We start from the raw sequence: 6000 nt of genomic DNA, 5'->3' as shown, positions 1-6000 counted from the left end.
GTTACCTAAAGAGAGAGAAAACCCCAAACATCCATTTTCTAGTGGTAACATCATTGCTCATGGCAAAATTTACTGTAAAGTAGAGGCAGGCTTTTGTCTGTATCTATTGGTTTCATCTGGTCTATGACAATTTAATGCACTGGAAATGTGATTGTTTGTGTAGCAGACCGGTGTGCCTGGTTCTGCTGTCCTCGTCTGCGTTTTGCATGGATATCCAAGAGATGCTGGGCAACGCCTGTGTGACCTGGTAAGTGGACGTGATGTCCCACTGCCTCTAAATGCATGTGAGTTAAATTAAATCAACATTTGAAAATCCACCCTTCAAGAATTTCAGATGAGAAGCATTATTTACTGTTATCATTGACCGAACATAGCTTTAAAATTTAGGCCTCCTTGTGCATGCAAAATTGAAATTTTCCCTTCATCTTACCAGGGAGGGGGAGTGACCCTCTCTCACCCTCTCCCTGTTTAACCTCGTAGCTCAACAGTTAGAGAACTCATAGGATGTGTAGAAATCAGGCTCTTACTACTCTTCTTTTTACTACAAAGGACCTCATACTCATTAAAAACCATGGTGTGTTTGTGTATGCTGTTCTCAGTCTTCTTTTGAAAGCTTGGCTCTTTCACAAAACCAAATCTGTTCCAGGCTGGCTGGCTCAGAGGCATAAAAGCTGTACCCCTCTGGTATGGCTCTGCAGCCCAGAGATGGCAGATGCCCACCAAAAGCAGGGTTGATCCTTTTTACCATGGACTTCATCACACTAAAAGTTACTGGACAAAGCAGAGCTGTTTGTACTGTGAGACAGCAGTGTATGTAGTACATATTTCTCTCCTCCTTACTACTGACAACTTTAAGATCTTCTCCAGATAAGAGGTATACTAGGGACGTTTTCTAAGTAAATCACATGCCTTGTATGGATATGGGAGCCTCTGCAAGTGTATTAGGGGTATTTCATCCTTTAAGGGAATTGTGCCGAAATTTTTGCACTTATTTATACAATTACCTAGCAGTGTAGAAAGCTAATGTTAGGACATAGCTCATTCTGTCTCTCAACCTTACAAGACCTATTGCCAAAAACTTATTAACCCATCTTGGGGTTTTTTATTAAAAAGTTGAAACTTACTATATTCTTCCCTTTAATATCCTTTCAAGATCACAGTCATAGATGCTACTTTTTAACTGAAGTCTTTTAAAGAGCAATATAGAGCAGGAAAGCATTTATCAAAAAATGGTGATCCTTGAAGACCTCATAGCAGCCTTAGTATCGGAAGGGGGCCTACAAGTTTGCCAGAAAGGGACTCTTCATCACAGACTGTAGCGACTGGACAAGGGGGGATGGGGAAGTTCGGGTTAGATACAGGGAAGAAGTTCTTCCCTGTGAGGGTGGTGATGCACTGGAACAGGCTGCCCAGTTAACTGCCCAGCAGTTGCTAATGCTCCATCCCTGGCAGTGTTCAAGGCCAGACTGGATGAGGCTTTGAGCAACCTGGTCTAGTGTGAGACACCCCTGCCCATGGCAGAAAGGTTGGAACTAGGTGATCTTAAGGTCCTTTCCAACCCAAACCATTCTGTGATTCTATGATACAAGGAAAACAGAGAGGAAGAAAATCAAATACAGCCATGAGAGAATATTTGTTCCTCTTCTATTCTGTATAAATATAATCTCATTCAGAAAGATAAAGATACTCCTTTGGTCCCTCTTCTGCTAACATTTTCAGCCTGACTAGATAGATACTGTGAGACTTTTTTTAATATGGTGCCTATTGTTTCTTTCTCACACTTATCCTTCAGACTAGGAAACCAGAAACTCCAGCTATGGAGCAGGTGGACATCAATCCAATCACTAATGTCAGGGGGTTTGATTTGAGAGAGAAGTGGTGGTATTTCACTAAGAAAGAGACACAGGCTCCTCCATCTGCAGGCCATGATAGAGCATCCCCAGCAGGGCTGCGGGGCATGGGGGGAAGCCAGGCTCTGCCTCCACCTGCTCTGCTGGCCCTGCTTCACTTAGGTGAGGAGGAGACAGAAACCCCAAACATCTGCTCATTTTTGTGTTGCAAGTTTGAGGCTCCTCTCCAAGTTTGCCACATGGCAAGCGTGGGTACACACAGGGACCAGTTATTGCTCAGGGTGAGTCTACACCTGCCATTTCCCATCCACAAAACCTTGTGCCAGCAGCTGCCTACAAGAAACTGAGCAGGAGCAGGCCCTACAGATGACACTAATCCAGTTCGTAAATCATAAGGATTACAAGAAATCTCCAGGAGAGGATGAGTTATTATTACATTTTTTCTCCTATTGCATAATACTGTTTTTTCGGCAACTAGATTAGTCAGTGATAGATGTCTACTTAGATACTCAGTGATGAAAGGTCAATTAAGGTCATGTTTTCTTTTCCTGTGGAAAATGCTGTTTGCCCTTGTTATTTTGGCAAGCTTAGACCTGCACGGCTTTTCCAAAAAATGTGATTGTATCTAGTCCAGTGTTCCAAGCTTTCAGTGAGTGTGACCCTCCATTGCCATCTTCACAGTTCATGTAATTTTCAGAAAAAGGGAAAAGCAAATAGACTATATTTTGCATGGGTGAGTTTAGTGGCTAAAACTGTAAGCCACCAAAAAAAAAAAAAAAAAGCAGGGATGGTTCTGAAAGCTTTTATAAGAAAGCTTTTATAAGAAAATTTTGTAAGAAAATTCTAGGTTCATTGCAAAAGAAGCAACCATTTTCTGCTCAAAATTAAGCTTCTCATAATTGTGCAAAACATATTTCCAAATAAATTGAAAAACACTAATGTAAGAAAAAAAAAAAAGGAAAGCAGAAGTTGCTAGACTGGCTTCAATACATCCTGCTACTTGTTTAAAAAAACCCACGATATCCTACTATTCTTCCTCTCGCTGAAAATCAGATATCAAAAGCAAAGCAAACAATATAGATGTTCCATCTATCAATGTAAATTGGTTCAGTACTGGTATAGTTAGCACATATATCAGATGAGGGATAAATATAAAGTCTGTTATGCTATTGAGAAAATACAGTTCTAGTAGTCTGGACTACAATATAATAGACATACAATATTTCCCTTTCTGTGGGATACAATTAGGAACAAGTTGTAGCACCTGAGAAATTCATGTCTTTGAAGAACTGACAACTTTTGAACAAATAAGAAGGAAGATGCAAAACTTGCTGTGTACCCTTCTTCTCACTGTGGGGAGTTGCACAAGCCTTTTCCTGTCTGGCTGTTTAATTTGCTCATTTGTAGAAAACCGCTCTGAATGGGAGAGGAGAGGAGATGAGAGGAGAGGAGAAGAGAGGAGAGGAGAGGAGAGGAGAGGAGAGGAGAGGAGAGGAGAGGAGAGGAGAGGAGAGGAGAGGAGAGGAGAGGAGAGGAGAGGAGAGGAGAGGAGAGGAGAGGAGAGGAGAGGAGAGGAGAGGAGAGGAGAGGAGAGGAGAGGAGAGGAGAGGAGAGGAGAGGAGAGGAGAGGAGAGGAGAGGAGAGGAGAGGAGAGGAGAGGATGGACAGAACAGAAAATTATGACAAAATGATGAAAAATGGCAGATGGGTGAATAGGGAAGCCTCAGGTTACTCTCTTTCTGACTTGTCACTGTTTGTGGCAGTAGTTGAAAGCAGAAAACCAATCTGCTATTCTGTTCAGTAAACCACGTTGCGCAAAGGCTCTTGAGTTTCGCTACAGAGCTGCCCAGCACTCTCCTGTCAAATGAACATTAGGTCAACAGGCAAAGACACATGAAAAAGCTTTATTTCATAATGTAATGGAAGTGCCTCTTATTTGAACAGGAAGGTAATATGCAGCATTTTGTCACAATCTTAGAAAATTAAGATTTTTGTTGGCGGCAGCTGCCTCTCCTGAATGGCTTGGGTCCAAGCCGGTATCCTTGCAAGTCTATAGCCTGTATAAGATACAGTCATTATTTGGGTCAATATGTCCTAAAGGAGAAACCAACCCTGATATGAAGATGGGGTGATTGGTTATGCAGCGTAACTGAAAGAAAACTGTGTTCTCAAACTTATCTAGCTTGCTAATATTCCTCTCTGAAGTGTCAGATACATCTAAACCCTCTTAGATTTGGCGTAGAAAGCATACAATTTTATTTTCATCATGAAATTTTGTTCCACCTTTCAGATGTGTTTTTTGTGGGTTCATATTTTCATACTCTGATCTTCTCATTGATCTTCCACTGAACAGTGGTTCAGCCTGAAGCCGCAGTGGGCCCAGGAGTGCTGACTCTCAGGTGTTCATGCCAGGAGATGGGGCAGAGGATGCCATAGGCATCAGGTATCCTTTCCGGGAAAGCGTTGCCTGGTATAGCTGAGGGCCAGTGGGCTCTGCATCTCATCAGAAATGGGCTACAACATTGCCAGGAGAGCAGAGATCAGGGACATGCTAGAGTTCCCCCAGCTTCCCCTAAACCTACAAGCAATGAGTTTTGCTGCTTTGATATGTGTCTTCTTGTACAATGTTTGACACAATCATCATCAGAATTTGGGCGAGGACACTTAGAATCATAGAACCGTAAGGGTTGGAAAGGACCTTAAGATCATCTAGTTCCAACCCCCTGCGATGGGCAGGGACACCTTGCACTAAACTATGTGGTCCAAGGCTCTGTCCAACCTGGCCTTGAACACCGCCAGGGATGGAGCATTCACAACTTCCTTGGGCAACCCATTCCAGTGCTTCATCACCCTCACTGTAAAGAACTTCTTCCTTATATCTAATCTAAACTTCGCCTGTTTAAGTTTGAAGCCATTACCCCTTGTCCTACCACTACAGTCCCTAAGGAAGAGTCCCTCCCCAGCATCCTTGTAGACCCCCTTCAGATACTGGAAGGCTGCTATGAGGTCTCCACGCAGCCTTCTCTTCTCCAAGCTGAACAGCCCCAACTCTCTCAGCCTGTCTTCATACGGGAGGTGCTCCAGCCCTCTTATCATCCTCGTGGCCCTCCTCTGGACTCGCTCCAACAGCTCCATGTCCTTTTTATGTTGAGGACACCAGAACTGCACGCAGTACTCCAAGTGAGGTCTCACAAGAGCAGAGTAGAGGGGCAGGATTACCTCCTTTGACCTGCTGGTCACGCTTCTTTTGATGCAGCCCAGGATACAGTTGGCTTTCTGGGCTGCAAGCGCACACTGAAGCCGGCTCATGTTAAGCTTCTCATCAACCAACACCCCCAAATCCTTCTCCACAGGGCTGCTCTGAATCTCTTCTCCACCCAACCTGTAGCAGTGCCTGGGATTGCCCCGACCCAGCTGTAGGACCTTATACTTGGCTTGGTTAAACTTCATAAGGTTGGCATTGGCCCACCTCACAAGCGTGTCAAGGTCCCTCTGGATGGCATCCCTTCCCCCCAGCGTATCAACCAAACCACACAGCTTGGTGTCGTCAGCAAACTTGCTGAGGGCGCACTCGATCCCACTGTCCATGTCGCCGACAAAGATGTTGAACAGGACTGGTCCCAACATCGATCCCTGAGGGGCACCACTCGTTACAGGTCTCCAACTGGACATCGAGCCATTTACCACAACTCTTTGCGTGCGGCCATCGAGCCAGTTCTCTATGCACCGAGTGATCCAGCTATCAAATTGATCTCTCTCCAATTTAGAGACAAGGATGTCGTGCGGGACAGTGTCGAACGCTTTGCACAAGTCCAGGTAGACGACGTCAACTGCTCTGCCCCTGTCCATCAGTTCTGTGGCTCCATCAAAGAAGGCCACCAAATTGGTCAGGCAGGATTTCCCCTTAGTGAAGCCATGCTGGCTGTCACCAACCACCTTGTTGTTTTTCATGTGCCTTAGCATGTTTTCCAGGAGAAACTGTTCCAACATTTTGCCAGGCACAGAGGTGAGGCTGACTGGTCTGTAGTTCCGCGGGTCTTCCACCTTCCCCTTCTTGAAAATGGGGGTTATATTACCCTTCTTCCAGTCATCAGGAACTTCACCTGACTGCCACAATTTTTCAAATATGGTGGACAGTGGTTTAGCAACT

The sequence above is a fragment of the Strigops habroptila genome, chromosome 2, assembly GCF_004027225.2.
Source record: "Strigops habroptila isolate Jane chromosome 2, bStrHab1.2.pri, whole genome shotgun sequence".
NCBI lineage: Eukaryota > Metazoa > Chordata > Aves > Psittaciformes > Psittacidae > Strigops > Strigops habroptila.
This window is presented reverse-complemented; position numbering follows the sequence as displayed.